Raw genomic sequence first — 16,380 nt, forward strand, 5'->3', positions numbered from 1 at the left:
CATTTTTAAATTAAAGTGAAAGAATTACCTCCTGCATCACATTGCTCACTAGGCAGACAGACACAGGTAAAGTGCAACAAACAGGAGTTTTGCCCATGTAAGGAAATGCAGAATGTCTCCCCTATCCCTGCCTCCCACCCCCCGAATTCCTGTGCTGTCTACAGGATGGAAGGGGGAGAAGGGAACTGTGGGCTGGGGTTTGCTCAGCTTCAGCTGTAGCAGGGGCAGGTGGATTGGAGCCCCCTGCCTCAAGGGCACTGCAATTTACCCACCTCTGCTCCAGCTCAGGCTGGGCGAACCCTAGCCCACTGCTCCCTCTCCTTCCCATCCTGTAGACAGCACCAGAGGCAGGGCTAAGCTGCACCAACCCAGCCTTACTCACACACAGGGACGTACAGAAGTTAATGAAGGTGCTCTACTTGGGAGTGCCTTCATTGGAACACTCATGTAATTTGCCATGTGATTGGGCACTTTTAAAGTGCTCTTCAGCCATGCTGTTCTGGCAGGACATGGCTGGAGAGCATGTTAAGGGCATATCCACACATGCAAGCATGTGCGCTTGCAGCAGCTCAAATAGAAACAGTGCAAATTTGAGCCAGGGCTTTTTGCCTCAGCGTACGTGCTCGGACATGCACTTTGTTGCGGAGCAAATTGTGCCACTTGGGGCAAAATAACCCTGCCTGGCTCCTCCCAGATCTGCAGCCAGGGGGAGCTAGAGCCTGGGGCCAGCACCCAGCAATATTAAAAGCTTCCCTTTCCTGGCCCCATCCATACAAAAAGTTGCCCTAGCAAGCAGCTCAGAGCTACTTGCTCTCAGGAACTTCTGGGGCCCAGCCAATTGGTACCTGGGGACACTGCCCCTTGTGCCATCTGGACTGCTTTAGCAGCATCCCAAATCCATTTTAAAAATACCCCCCAAATCCAAGTTCTTTCACAATTAAAACAAAAGACCACTCCACACACACACACACACACACATCTAGAGAGAGAGAGACAGCAATCAGTTAGGTAATGCTTTATTGGTATATTTGCAATGTGAAAGCAATGTGGAAGCCTACCAGTCTCTATCATCATGAAAAAAGAAATTCTAAACACCGATATGTGTTGATGTGTACTTTTGGTTTTCTTCACACATGATGGGTATGTGATGGAGGGGATGTGGTGTTTGCAGGAAGGGGGTGGGAGTGTGGGTTTGTGTGGAGGGATGTAGGTTGGTTTGTGGGTAGGTGTGGGGCAATTGCTGGAGGGACTGTGGGTGTGGGGAACCTCATGGGGGGGGCTGCTCAGGAGGGGTGGGTCCTCTCGCCCTCACAGGGTACAGCCCCTCCACACAGCACATGGCATGCCCCCCCCCACAGGGCCCCAGCTCCCCCCTGGAGGGCCACAGCCCCTATCCCCCACAGGGCCTCAGCCCCCCTGCCCAGGGTCCCAAGCATCACAGAGGGCCACAGCCCACCTTGCCCAAGGCCCATAACTGACCTTTCACAGCAGCAGCGAGGGGACTCTGCACTGAGCCCAGCCAGGTCTTGCTGGGTCTGGGGCTGCTCCTGCTACCCAGCTGGACCAATCTTGTGGTGGCAGGACCTAGCGCAGCATGCAGGGACCGCATGCTGGGCCCAGCTGGGTCCTGCCACCCTTGGGGCTGCCCTGCCACCCAGCCGGGATGGGCCCATGGTGATAGGACCTGGCGCGGCATGTGGGGACCACGTGCCAGGCCCAGCCAGGCCCTGCCATCCTTGGGGCCATTCTGCTGCCTGGCTGGGCCATTCCTACAGTGGCAGGACCTGGCGCAGCACACGGGGACTGTGTGGAGCCCAGCTGGGTCCTGCCGGCCCTGGGGCTGCTCGTGCCACCCGGCCCAGCATGAGCAGCCCAGTGCCAGCAGGACCCAGCTGGGCACCACACGGTTCCTGCACACTGGGCTGGGCTGGGCCAGGTATCGCAAGTAGCCCCAGGACAGGCAGGACCCAGCTGGGCTCCATGCGGTCCCTGCATGCTGTGCTGGGTCCTGACACTATAGGAATGGCCCAGCCAGCTGGCAGAGCGGCCCCAAGGGTGGAAGGACCTGGTTGGGGCCGGCACGCGGTCTCCGCATGCCAAGCTGGATCTTGCTGCAATGGGCCCAGCCCAACTGGGTGGCAGACAGGTCCCAGGACCTGGTTGGGCCTGGTATGCACTCCCCACATGCTGCACCAGGTCCTGTCACTGACTGGGTGGTAGATGGGCCCCAGGGCCGGCTGCACACCACATCCCGCCTCTGCCCCACTGTGCCTGCAGGGCCAGGACCTGGCCCAGCCCCAGGACCTGGCCCAGCCCCATGTGGCTCTCTAGTTCAGGTTTGCACCAGAGCAGGTCCCACGGCTCCGGGAGGCACGGCTCTTGAGTGCGCCCTCCGGAGCCATGCGACCTGCTCCGGTGCAAAGCCAGACTAGCAAGCTGCACCAGTCTGGGCCATGTCCCTCCAAAGCTGCTCTGGCCACTCGCCCCCCCGCAGTCCTGGAGACTGCCCCCCACACTCCCTGCCACCCCTCACACCCACCCACCCCCATAAACTGCACACCCCTATTCCCAACTTACTTTGGACAGTGCCAGGGGCTGGGGGCAGCAGGAGCACCAAAGAGACGCTCTCACCGAAATCAGAGCATCTCTTCTGGAGGACTGACTTCCGCTCGCTCCAAGCATAGTCTGGGACCGTGCTTTGCTCTGCTCTTCTGCAGAGCAGGTTTTTTAGACCCCTGGATATCCAGGGGGTCTAATATTCCAGTTTGTAGTGTGGGAAACATTTTTTCATTCTCGCACATGCCTCTTGCTCCGCCTCAAAGGGGTTTGAGGCAGGGCAAGAGGCACATGCGTGCTCGTATGGATGTGCCCTAAGGGAGTCGATCACACAACAAATGCTACTTCTGTTAGCGCCTGAAGAGTTGGAAAAGAAAAAGAGCAAAGACCAAGTAATAAGTAGAGCTTATCAGGAATGTTTAAGGAATATGTTTTTCCCTCAGAAAATTCCAGTTAATTAAAACCAACAGTTTTCATAGGAATATACCAGGCTAGAAAAAAGCTTTTGTGAAATAAAGTTTTTCAGGTCCAGCACAGAATTTCTGGTGAGAAGCAGATGGGATGTCTACATTGATATTTTGGGTTAACCCTGAGGTCACCCTCAACTAGCCCAAGCTTCATGAACTGCCACTCCTTTTTTTGCATTTTACCTTGTAACTACTACATGTCATGCTTCTGCTTTCTCAGTCAGAGGCCTTATAAGCCTCTGTAAATAGTCTACCAGTTTCTCTTTCTGTCTAGCTATAATTACAGACAGTAGGCATAAGAAATAGTGCCCAGAACACCCAAGAGTCAAGAATAGGGAATTAGGAGATGGCAAACCTCCTGTGCTTGCAACCTACAAGTCTTAGGTGAGTTCTGAACAAGCTACAGATAGGGTGGTATTTAGAGGAGGTTCATTCTCAGTCCATGAAGATCAGCAGAGGAATTAGACTGGATTGTTGGGTTAGACTGCCCAGGGTCTTTAGTGCAGAGGCAGCATGTATGGGAATGAGGGCAGCCCTGAGGTCAATCCTAAATTGCAGAAAACAAAGACTCTCACATCTGATGCACACGACCTAAACATGGGGATACATTAGGTGTGGGCAAAATATGGCTTGCATCTGGCCCACCAGGTGCTTTCATCTAGCCCACAGCACCCACCAATGAATTACACCCTGACCAGCCCTTCTGCCCACTAGGGTGGGAGTGAGGCACCCACATGTACAACCTCACAATATAGTCTATTGGGCTTTGCTCCCACCCTCTTGGACAGAAGGGCCCTGCTCCACCAGCAGCAGCTGGAACCTGCTCACTCTGGGCAGCAGGTAGGGAAGCGGTGGGGCTGGTGGAGAGGTGGAGTTGCAGCTGGGTGGAAGCGGGAGTGCAGCACAAAGTCCGCATCCAGAGGGACAGCAGGAGCATGGGGCTCAGCTGGGCAGGGTGTGGGTGTGAGGGTGGGGGGGGCTAGGGACCTCCCACAAGCTCCCCCCATGGCATGCATCCCCAGCTGCTAGCAGCAGCAGCAGGCAGGGAAGTCAGGGCACTCGTTCCCAGCACAGGCATGGCTCAGATCAGTGCTGCATGGAGGCAGGGAGCAGAGCCTTCCCTACTGCCAGGGCTCCATGCCATGCACCTGCAGCTCCAGCACTCACAGTGGGGGAAGCCCTGCACTGGAGCCTGCTGCTTCACCTGCTCCCTGCTGCACAGGTCCCTGAACTCTGCTGGGACAGAAAGGAGCCTCTCCCCCTGCTTCCCCACAAAATCCAGTGCAGGGCTTCCCTGCTGCAAGTGCAGAGCTGCAGGTACATGGCATGGAGTCTTGCGATAAAAAATGGGCAGCACTGCGCTGGGGGCAAAGAGCGTACCCCTGTGCAGCCTGCTCCACCGTCTTTATGCACTACACAATCACAAGTCATGTCAAATATTTTTTGTAATAAAATTTAAATACATTATAGTAGGTGTTTGACTTCTAATGTATGATTTGTTTTTTTTCTGATTCTAAGATTGCAACCCTGCCTCCCAAAAAGAGTACTGGGAGGGGGCAGCAAGGGGAGGAACTTCCAGTGGCAAAGGCCAGGGGTTAGGGGTAAGAACTTCTGGTCCCAATGTAGCGACCAGGGGGAAAGGCAACTGCCAGGTGGTGGGGCTATCTATGCAGCCCCCAACAGCTTGGCAAAAACTTGTTAAGCAGCCCTCCGCCTGAAATAATTGCCCGCCCCTGGGCTACATGGTCAATCTCTCACTCTTATCTTGTATGCTCTTATGTACACATATGTACATGTGTGTGAAACACTTCATAAGATTTTGATTTGATAAAGAGTAGGAGAATATTTGAAATTTTTAAAAAGAAAAAAATCCACTGGATGGGAAAACAGTTAGTAAATCCAGCTCTACTAACAACTTAAAACTAATAATCAAATCTATTAAATGGTAAGCATCTATTTAGCTCTTCCAGAGAACTGGACTGGAACGCATTTAAATTAAAATATCAGGCAAGTACAAATGTGTTAATTTAGTAACATACTCATCCTTGTAAATCAGAAGTGATCTGAAGCCAAACAAGCTTGCAAATATCTTACTGCTTTCACCTTTGGCTCTGTTCAAATGATTTCAAATTTGAGTATTTACATCATTAACTTAAAAAGTAGCCTCCACACTTGATCTTCAGTTTCCAAAGCTACAGAAAAATACTGGATAGCATAAATTTCCTTATACCCAACATAGCCCATAGAAGGATTTCTTGCAAGGAAAGGAAACTAAATGGATCCATGTAGAAGTTACTGTTCTGTGTGGTATCTGGAACTAGCAGCACCACCAAACAGCATATAAAAGAACCTGGAGCAGAATTACAAAAATGATGCAATAAGTCTTGTGTACTCGCATGCATGCTTTTAAACCAAGCATGTGTTCATGGCATTCTCTCAGCATTAATTCTAAGCAAAATGAAATCTTCTACTTTTCTACTTGTTTAAAACTGAAAAACAATGACTGTTCTTAAATTACAGGAGCACAAAATGACCAGAATTATATGGAAGAAAAATCAAGTGGAACTTCTGAGAAAAAAGGACTTTTCAGTAGTTTCATAAAGTTCTGGTTGAGTGTCAGTTGCCTGTCCTGGGAAATGATCAAAGATCATAGTATTAAGCGGTCCAAAACATGCAACCCATGTTTAGCAAGTTGCCCAGTACTAGTAAGACCACTTGGAATGAGTAGCCTGTAAATAAGTGCTGGAAAATTATTTTTATCATTAGAGGCTTAACACTGATCTGATTTTTACTAGCAGAAATCAGCAGAACCCCCTTGCTATCTCTGAGGTTACAGTGTAGTAGCTAAAATCCAGTGAAAGACTCTACAAGTTCTTTTGAAGAGAAAGAAAGTCAATCTATAATCCTGGGTTTGTGTTGTATTACTTTGGTGTAATTCTTGAAACAATTCCTGATAAAAACTTCAACATCACTAGTAACCTCTGACCCCTTAAACAACAAGAAAAAGGAACCTTAAAAACCAACATGAACAGGAAATTGCAGAACAAGAAATCATCCATAGACTGTGGAAGTCATGCATAGATTGGAAATTTTCCACAGAGTGTTAACTACAGTCTTAATAGGGACTATGGATTCATATCCCATAACCTGGACTTGCTACTCCAGTGTCCCTTGTTCATCTCAGCTGATCTAATCAACCAATTTTTTACCTCTGTTAATAATGTCCTCTTCCTTTGTTACTTGCCCTTCTAGATGAAACCCTTTCTTTCCGCCAGTCCATCATAGCATCCAATGCAGCAAGGTTTTGCCTACAAAAGCTCATGCCTCCCTGAATCAGTTAGTCTAAAGGTGCCACCCTGCCCTACCTTCTGCCTAATGAATACTTTGGGGAATCTGAAGGCACTATCTGAATATAAGGATGAATGGTGGAACTACTAGGAACTGAAGTTTGTTCCAAAAGAATCTTGAAAGTTAAAGACCTTGTCTGCTTCAGGTATAAATACAGGAAGTTACCTGTTTTATGCCCTGAGGCCTAGGGTGTTATACACGGCTCCGACCTCTTCTATAATGTGTTCCATGCCTCACAGATGACATCCAAATAAAGTCCTTAACCTCTAACCCAAACTCAGCCTCACAACGTCTGATGACTTACTGGGGTCTCAACCTCTGGCCTAACTGCAGCCTTAGGCATCCATAGACTTACCTTGGCCTTTCTGCCCCCTCCCTGGGCTTCAGCTTATGCCCTCATGCTAGGGCCTCCTACTTAGCTTAACATTCTATTGGGGCTGGCCCTTATGCAGTCCTTCAGGTTGCTCCTGAAACCCTATTCTGTATGCCCCTGGTGCAGCTCTTCAGGTTGCCTCTGCAGACCCTACATTACACCCCTCACTCACAGCCCTTCAGGCCGCCACTGCAAATCCTACTCTGTGTGAGTCTCTGCACATATTTCTGCCCTTTCATAGATGTTAGGGTTGCAAGGGACCTCAATAGATCGAGTCCAACCCCCTGCATAGGCAGGAAAGAGTGCTGGGTTTAGATGACCCCAGCTAGACGCCTATCTAACCTCTTCTTGAAGACCCCCAGGGTAGGGGAGAGCACCACCTCCCTTGGGATCACATTCCAGACCTTGGCCACTCGAACTGTGAAGAAGTTCTTCCTAATGTCCAGTCTAAATCTGCTCTCTGCTAGCTTGTGGCCATTATTTCTTGTAACCCCCAGGGGCGCCTTGGTGAATAAAGCCTCACCAATTCCCTTCTGTGCCCCCGTGATGAACTTATAGGCAGCCACAAGGTCGCCTCTCAACCTTCTCTTGCGGAGGCTGAAAAGGTCCAGGTTCTCTAGTCTCTCCTCGTAGGGCTTGGCCTGCAAGCCCTTAACCATATGAGTGGCCCTTCTCTGGACCCTCTCCAGGTTATCTGCATCCTTCTTGAAGTGCGGCGCCCAGAACTGCACGCAGTACTCCAACTGCGGTCTGACCAGCGCCCGATAGAGGGGAAGTATCACCTCCTTGGATCTATTCGCCATGCATCTGCTGATGCACTATAAAGTGCCATTAGCTTTTCTGATGGCTTCGTCACACTGCCGACTCATGTTCATCTTGGGGTCCACTAGGACTCCAAGATCCCTTTCCGCTTCTGTACCACCAAGCAGGTCATTTCCTAGGCAATAGGTGTGCTGGACATTTTTCCTCCCTAGGTGCAGCACTTTGCATTTCTCCTTGTTGAATTGCATTCTGTTGTTTTCTGCCCATTTGTCCAACCTGTCCAGGTCTGCTTGTAGCTGTTCCCTGCCCTCCGTCATGTCCACTTCTCCCCACAGTTTTGTCATCCGCAAACTTGGACAAAGTACACTTCACTCCCTTGTCCAAGTCGCTGATGAAGACATTGAAGAGTATTGGTCCAAGGACCAAGTCCTGCGGGACCCCACTGCCCACACCCTTCTAGGTCAAAACCGACCCATCCACTATGACTCTCTGGGTGCGACCCTCTAGCCAATTCACTGGGGCCACTCTCCTGCCCCGTCACACTAGGGCCTCTGGGGTCTTACACTCCATAGGGCTCAGGTGCCTCTTCCTAGGCATACCTGGCCCTCCAACTCTTCTGCCCCCTCTCACTGGGACCACACCCTATGGGGCTTAGGTGCCTCTTCCTAGGTATGCCTGGCCTCCATGCCTGTCCCTACAACTGGATTACCCACCAGGTTGTGGGGGCTGGGGCTATAAGACATTGCATACTTGCCTTTCACTGGGGAGGCAACTGGCATGGCATTTCCTAGGGACCACCCCACCATGGGCAGACCCACCATACCACCCTAGCCCAGCAGGGTGTAATTTTACATCATGCACCAGAACCAGGAGCCTCCTACCATCCCCATAGCTCCTGCCCTTACCTCCAAGATGTTATGAGCAGCAGTTCCAGCCAGGTGATGTTCTTCCTACAGCTTCAGCCAGCAAACTGCTGACTCCTCTCCTCAGGTCTGCTCTTATTGCCAGCAGCTGAGCCCTCTTCCCTAATCAGGCAGTCCCCTGCCAGCCATGTGACCCCTGATTGGGGAATGCGGCTACCTGCAGGCTGTAAGGGCAGAGAGCTAGCAGCTTAAAAGCGGCAAGCACCCAAAGTGCTCTATCACACTATGCATTTCGCCATCAGCATTTATTCTTCTCCCATATTAAGAACATTGGTCATCTATTCAGGAAGACAAACTAAAACCACTCAACTCACAACCAATGAAAAAAAAAATAAACTAATTTTTATATAGTGGAAATATGTCAAGGTCAGTATAGTTATCCCTATTCTACATATAGGGAAGTTGAGGCAGAGAAGAGAAATATCTTTCCCAATGCCAGTCAAACCAGTGGCAGAGCTGGGCATAAATCCCAATGTTCTGTTGGAGGTATATTATCTTACAAATATGGAATGGTTCAGATATCCAGTGTACAAGCAACACAGACTGAAAATTGTTAATCCAAACTATTTGGCGAAGACTTGGGAATAATAAATATAATTGCAAATATCATGTATTTTCAAGAGGATCTGTACACAGAAATCAAGTGCTAAATGTCACTGGATAATAAGAGACTCTACAATGGCAACACTTGCAATTTCTACAATTTTGGAAGATATTATTATTTCCTGCAATATTTGTATCTCATTAACATGGAATTCTATTGAAGCAGAAGAATGTTTAAAATTATACAATGTTCAAGGACACTCATTGTAGACAGACTAGATAGAATATGTGATAATAAAACACATTTGTTACAAGTAACATCTGTTATGGCTGTGAGTTCTTCTGATACAAACATTGCCACTAATCATGCTCTTATGCTAAGCTGACTGAGGTGCTTTTGTCTATTGTGATAAACATTTTCTCAGTAATATTATTTCCTTTTAAAAATATGAAACATTGCATATATCAAAAGTAATCACACTGGAATGAAAGTGCCTAATTCCTCTCTTAAGTTACTGTTTACAATTTGGAACATAATTTAAATTTTCACTGCAGATCTCCTTGACATTTCCCTTATCTAATTTCCTCTCTCATTAGCCCATCTTGTGAAAAAAATATGGCTACTGAATATTAAATCAATTTATAGGCACTGCATCTGGGGCATATTGACGGACAGATTGTCCATATACTTCTGCCCTGTTATTTTGTTTTTTCTTTTCTCTTTTCCTTTTTTTTTTTTTTTTATTATAGGAAGCATGAGAGCATGTTCTTCCCAATCTGGAATAGATTCAAGAAACACCTTTGTAAACATGCAATCATTACTCAACTAAAAGGATACAGGTGGCATCATTACAACAAGGCAATGCCAATATAAAGGAGTAGAAGAAAAAGCTCATTTTTCTGTTTTGTTTTTACCATTTCAATTTTATGAAATAGTTTTACCTATATGTATTCCAGGAGCATTTAGTCAACAGGTAAGCTTTTGCAACTTTTGTCTTTTGATTTTAAATCTTTTGCAGATTCAAAATATTCCAGGGTTATGGGATCAGGTCAGGAGTTAAGACACCTTGTGTTCTATTCCTAGAGATTTCCTCTGAATTTGTGCAGCATCTTGCACAGTGATTCTCAACCTGGGTGCTGCACCACCCTGAATACTGTGAGATCCTTTTAAGGATGCCATACAATATTAGTACTGCTAGATGTGCAAATACTGATGCAGGATTCACAAAGTAAGCCCAGAGATTTTAAATGCTAATCCCATGTGTCAAAAATCTTATTAGCTGTTTTGGTCTTTCTGAGTTCATTGGGACAGAAGAAAGGTTTTATAATTTTTCCAGTCAAGAAACAAGGAAAAGCTGGAATTTTCTGAAGGGTGCCTTGTCTTTCAGGGCCTAAGCTAGTGTTCTGAATACTGCACTATTCCTCGTCAGGTAATAATCATGTTGCTTGTAGCCTATGAAAGACACCAAACAAAATTGCTAGCAGCCACACAAATGTATGGTCTCTCTTTCTCCACTACTTAAAATATGATTTCATAGAGTGGACTCTTCTCTGTTGTTACTGCCTGCTCACAAGTCTCTAATAAAGACACATCCTTGTAAAAACCATTGCAATAAGTAAATGATGCAAAAAACAAGAAAGGAGTCTGGGAAGGAAGAGGAAGACCAGGGTAATTAGATCCCACAATTTCAAACACTAGTGCTTGCTAGTTCCAAATGTTAAGTGGTTCCTCCTTTAAATTAAAAAATGCATAAATAATATCAATTCTTAGAAAGTGAATATGGTTTTCTCTACTAGATGCCCTTACCAGGTCAAATTATTTTCTCACTTATAGAGGTGCTTCCCAAATGATTTCAAACCCAATGAAAATCAAATTCACATATATTTGAATGGAACTGCCACAACAGCTGCCAGTGAAATATTTTCACTCTCTGCAGGTATCCTGCATAGTCCTGTAAACTGAAGGTGCAAACTGTGATCTGGGACTAAGAGTTTATTCTCAACACTGTTATTTTCAGGTTTTCCTGTATATAGCACGACAAACTCAACAGTCTAAAGTTTAATGCAGCTGTAGCATTAGAAACAAATATTTACTTCATTTCACAGAAAATCATCTGAATTTTAGGATCTCCATTTACTTAAACATTAAGACCAATGACTCAAGAAGAAAAATTGCTGTGCTTGTTCTTCTTCATTAAAAAAACCTACCAATTTGTCCAGATCATAAAACTGAAAAATATCACCTTTATGTTTAATTTGACAAGAGGCAGTTGAAATAGCTTCCTTTCTGCATTAATGAGCTTAATTTTCTTGTATCATAGATCCCAAACATTTTCATTAGTTGTTGTCTGAATTAGTTCTACATAAAGTAATGCTTTACAAAACTGCTAAATAATTTGTCAGTCTAGACAGATTCTTGTTCACTCTAAAATCAATCCCTTGTCAGATTATAACTCATGTGAGTAATAAATCACTATTTTTTCCGGACTTTTCTTTTGCTTATTTATTACTAAGGCACTCGTCGTTCATGTGGTAGAAGTCAAGGTAGACAGAGAAATATAAGAAATTTCCCTAGGGAGGTATAAGGGAAGTATATATACAGAAGGAAGGGAAAGAGAATCTTCATATACAAAAATCTCTTCAGTATAGACTTTGAATAAAATCTAGGGGTCGCCTGCCATGTACATGGTCTACACTAGCCAGTAGAAAATTCTTAGTTTAACATTTAACAAACCCCACCACCGATGCATTTTAATTATATTTAATTCCACTATTGGAGTAGACAAGGTTACTTTCAACCTCTATTCTTTAGTACACTAGGCTGACTCCAAGCAAAAGGAAGCTTTAATGTCTCTCACTTTTATCATAACTGCTTTCCTCAAAGTGCAAACTATCCTCTCTGTGACTGAAGCCAAGTTCAGCACCTTGCAGAACTGAACCTGTAATTACCACCAGACTGAAGCCTAATCAGTTAATGTTGAAATGACATATGTGCATGAATTGCTTGTTGCACAGCATATAACAGAACCATATTTTGAAAAGACAAATTTTGGAGTTTATACAATATTCAGATGCTAGTAATGGCACTGGGGTTAAGCATACAAATATTTCCTGCTAAGGATAATATATGCATATGTATGTACTCTGAAGAGAGAGAAAAAAAAATCCTCACTCATGAATTTCCTGTCATGCCTGCAGGGGTCAAAGAGAAAAGGAAAGAGATTAAGAAGTTTAAAACAAGTAAAAGAGTTGAAGAAGAATGCAATAAATTCAACAACTTTGTAAGAGCATGAAAATATATCAAAACAAGAACCTTTCAATCTACTGTACAGTTATGTTGATCCAAATCCTTAGGGAAAAAAATATTAGTGCAAATACTGAGTATTAAATTTAGTCCTTTAACAACATGTCTGAGCAGGATTTATTAATAGTGTTATTTTGCTTCTATTTGTTTGTTAGCAGTAATATTCCAGGTGAAATCCTGGTTCCACTGAAATTGATGGTAAAACATTTATTTTAGTAGGCCCTGAATTTCATCCTTTAAACATACTTGGCAACTTAATACTTTTAAAATGCTTATTTCAACATAACCATGAACAGGTATGAATTATAAACAATCACCGTCCATATTTGTTCCTAGTCAAACTACTGCATAGAAAAAGCTGTGAAGCAGAAGACCGGGTCCAAAATGCTGAAGTCTTTCCTCAGTTTCAGTGGGCTTCCAGTCCAAATTGGCATAACACAGTAACTGATGCTTTTGAGACAGGAGAGTCCAGGTGGTAAGACACTGAACTGCCCATCAGGGACTGTTTACCAAACCTGCTCAGTGGCCTTCAGTAAATCTCTCTCTCTCTCATCTCCCTTTCTATGTCTCTCTTGTTTATTTGAACAGTAAGATATTTAGCACAAAAGGTGCCTGTAATCTCACTTGGGACTGCTAGGTGTTGGCATTAATACAAATAATACTGATGAAGACTACCTTTTTAGGATGTCTATAAGGCATTGGATTTATCTGAATTAAGATGCTGCTGCTAGTAAATGATTCCTTCTTTGGTGATGACTTTAGCTCTCATTTAGCCCTTATTTTACAGGAAACCGTGGTTAAAGCTGACCGTGGTTAAAGCAGTAGAGGAGCATGGGCCATTAGTTCTCAAGATAGGCTTCTGGCACCAAACTCTTGATGAACCCCATACCAAAGCAGAATGGTGCTTCTCACAATTCCTGTAGAGGCTGAAAACCCTCTATTGGGAACAATAGGATGGGTTCCTGGCACTTCCTGCACATAAGCAATTTTACACTATTGCAGAGTCCCACTGCACATCAGGCCACCATGGCACAGAAGGGAGTGACCCACAAGAAAGCCCACAGTTCACTGCTCTTCCTCTGCTTAGCTCTTTCCCAAGGGGAACACAAATAGGAAAGAAACAGAGGGTGTAAGAAATAGAGAAAATTGGAAGTTGGAACAGGAAGAGAAGCAAAGAATCGGAAGAAAGTGAGGGGCTGGTGAAATTAAAATTTACCTTGATTATCCTCATCCATCTATTTGGAGGAGGGAGTGGAAATAACAAGGAAAAGATCAAGGAGCTTAGAGTAATTAATTAATTCATTGTTTGTATTGTCTCCTATTCTTCAGTATAGGAATAAATCATAATTTTAAAAAAAGAGGAGAGCAAAAAATAAAACAATTAGTTCATAATTAGTCTATTGTGCTGACTTGTTTTTGTTCCAACTATAAAAGGGGAAGAGCCTAAGAAATACTACTTCATCATGTTCCCCCTTGCTTTTCAATATAGAGAAGAACAACTATTGTTCTTCAATAAAGAAGTAGTTTTTGAGGGAAGTAATTAACTGTCATGTACAAGAGAGGACAGGGGAGAGGCTCAAACCAAAAAATGAATGGCTCCAATAAAAAGAAACAAAAAAACCCCAAAAAACAAACTCTGAGAAATGTTGATACCTGTATTCTCCCCTCAACCCCATATCTATTTTGATCTATCAAAAATATCTGAATCCCTCATATATATTTTTTTTTTCAAGCAGATTTGAATGGAAACAAACTGAATGTGCATTTTGTTGCCTAATAGTTTCACACACAAAAGTTCAAAAGACTTGATCCTGCAAGCCTTCCACAGGCATAATTTCCTCTGTTTGCAGGAGCTGGACAGTTAATGTGGCTAGGGACAGAAGTTAAACATAAATGAGTTTAAGTGATCAGAAACTGGTTTAACCCTGTAACAGAACAGAAGTTCAGTGCACATAAACCAGTTTCAACATGGCTGAAACTGATTTAAAATAAACATGGTTGAATGTAGTATATCACACTTAACTGATTTGGGTTGAACCAGTCTGTGAGACTTCTGGCTCAGCCCCTTCCTGGTTCAACTTAAATCACAGACCCTGAGCATCCCAGCATGCTTTCCATCCCTGGGCTGTGCTATGTTGTCTGCTGCAGAGAGTAGGGCTGGCTCTACCCTTCTGTTCCATAGCTGGAGAAGTGAGGGCTGGCTGACAAAGGGGAGGTGGAGAGCAAGCTCAGCTGGAGATGCAGCCCAGTCTGCAGTGGGGGGGGGGGGGGGGTGGAGGCTGCCCCCCACCCCAGCAAACCACAGCTGGAGTCTGGGGCCAGGGAGCGGGGGGGAGGTTACACACCCCTTCCCCTGCTCAAACTTACTGCTGGCTGTGACTGTGGACTACAAATCCCAGAGATACCTGAAAGCAGGAAGAGAAAAGTGATGAGCAACCCTGCAGAGTCCTGCTGCTTTAATTCTGGACTGCAAATCCCAGAGACCTTGGGGACAGCAGGAAGAGGAAGGGAATACATAGCCAGAGAGTTGTGCTCTAGTGCCTCCTGGATTCTGACCTGAGCCACTACAGGCATGTGGCTGCATTTCCTGAATGAGATAAATGTCTGTTTGCTTCCGTTTCAATTTAATCTGTGCAGTTTACACTAACCTTCAAAGACTGAAATGATTCAGCCTCTGGCTTTTTGAGTATCCATACTTAGTCTGTGTGACTGGAACACTTGCAGTCAGTGGCTGATGAAGTTCTGTAATTCTACAAATGCTAATCACTGTCACATGACCAGAAAAGAGATTATAGAGTCTGAATTGATAGCTCTCACAAAGGAGAGCATTCTTCCACAGCTCATAGTTCAAGACAGGTCCTACCAACTACACTTCCCTAAAGGACATTTTTTGTGATGAGACAGGAGGTGCAAGGGACCAGTATCCCTCAGCTGAGCCATTCACAGTAAATCAAGGAGAAATTCACTGCTGCTGCCCCAGTTTCTCCCAATGGATTGGAAAGAACCTGTTGCTTCTCACTGTGTGAAAATGGCATCCTGTCTCAATGTCCCTGCCTCACTGTGAGAGTTGAGAAACTCTCAGCAAGTGTTCCACTAAGGGGAGAGATAGATAGGGGTCCTACTGTCATGTGCATAGGGCCCAAGTTTGCCTTAATTTAATCCTAACAGAGAAGCTGCACATGTACAAGCATAGGCTATTTTTAATCTTTGGGTGGTTGTGACCGAGACATTATGACCGCTTGTACTGCGTGTCTAATGTATGCAACCAGTATAGGTATGAAGATGAAGTGCACAAACAATGCTGTAGTGAAATGGATGCTCTAATGGGAACCTCCTATAATTTAAGTTTAGGTTAAGTTTGGAATGACTGAAAAACTGAATACCCCACGCAGTTAGCACCTTATACACCAACCCACTGGTATCATTAGCTTCTTTAAATCAAAGTCTAAACAGAGGATCCTATAACTGTAACACAGGGTGTTAACCACTTGTTAAAAACATCCGCAGTGCTTGTCTTGATAACAAGGACAGAAAATAATGGTAACGAAGTTAACAAGTGCTGATACAGTGGCTTTACCTTCAAAAATGTTCCACATTTGCTGTAGGGCACTTTATAACAGAATATGCAGTACTTTTTCATTCCTTAAACTCAGCACACAAAAAATAAATTAGCAAGCTACCCTGAAAATACTGAACAGGTCTGAGGTAACAAACATTTTTAAACAAACTTGCTTATGTGGATCACCAGTAAGTTGGAATTTAAAAATCCAGCATTGTGTTCCCTATAGAAAGGTATTTTTTACTAAAAACAATCCTCTTCCTTGTTTCTGTTTGTTTCACTGATAGATAGTTTTCCAGGTCCAGCAGCCATTTCTGCTGCAGTGGAATTTACCAAAATGGTGAATGGGTTAATCATAAATTAGAGTGACAGTAAAATGTAAAGGTATCCTCTCCCCGCCTTTCAAAGAAAACTATGGAGACATTAAGACATTGGGAAATAAAATAATTGATCTGTGTTGCATCCTAAATTTGTTTTGGTGAAATGAAGATTGATCCTTCCCAGAGAAAAGATGGCAAATGGGTCAATCATGGCTGTTCAGGATG

At 44.7% G+C, this 16,380-nt stretch overlaps 1 long non-coding RNA gene across 1 annotated transcript in view; it reads right to left on the reverse strand.

Annotated features, from left to right (window-relative positions):
* LOC132250878 (uncharacterized) overlaps positions 1-8,489 on the reverse strand; it is a 101,983-nt gene extending 93,494 nt beyond the window's left edge. The window contains exon 1 of the long non-coding RNA XR_009462548.1: positions 8,412-8,489. This is a non-coding gene — a long non-coding RNA (uncharacterized LOC132250878). The remainder of the gene's footprint in view (positions 1-8,411) is intronic.
* Positions 8,490-16,380: the final 7,891 nt, after the last annotated feature.

The sequence above is a fragment of the Alligator mississippiensis genome, chromosome 5 (genome assembly GCF_030867095.1).
Source record: "Alligator mississippiensis isolate rAllMis1 chromosome 5, rAllMis1, whole genome shotgun sequence".
NCBI lineage: Eukaryota > Metazoa > Chordata > Crocodylia > Alligatoridae > Alligator > Alligator mississippiensis.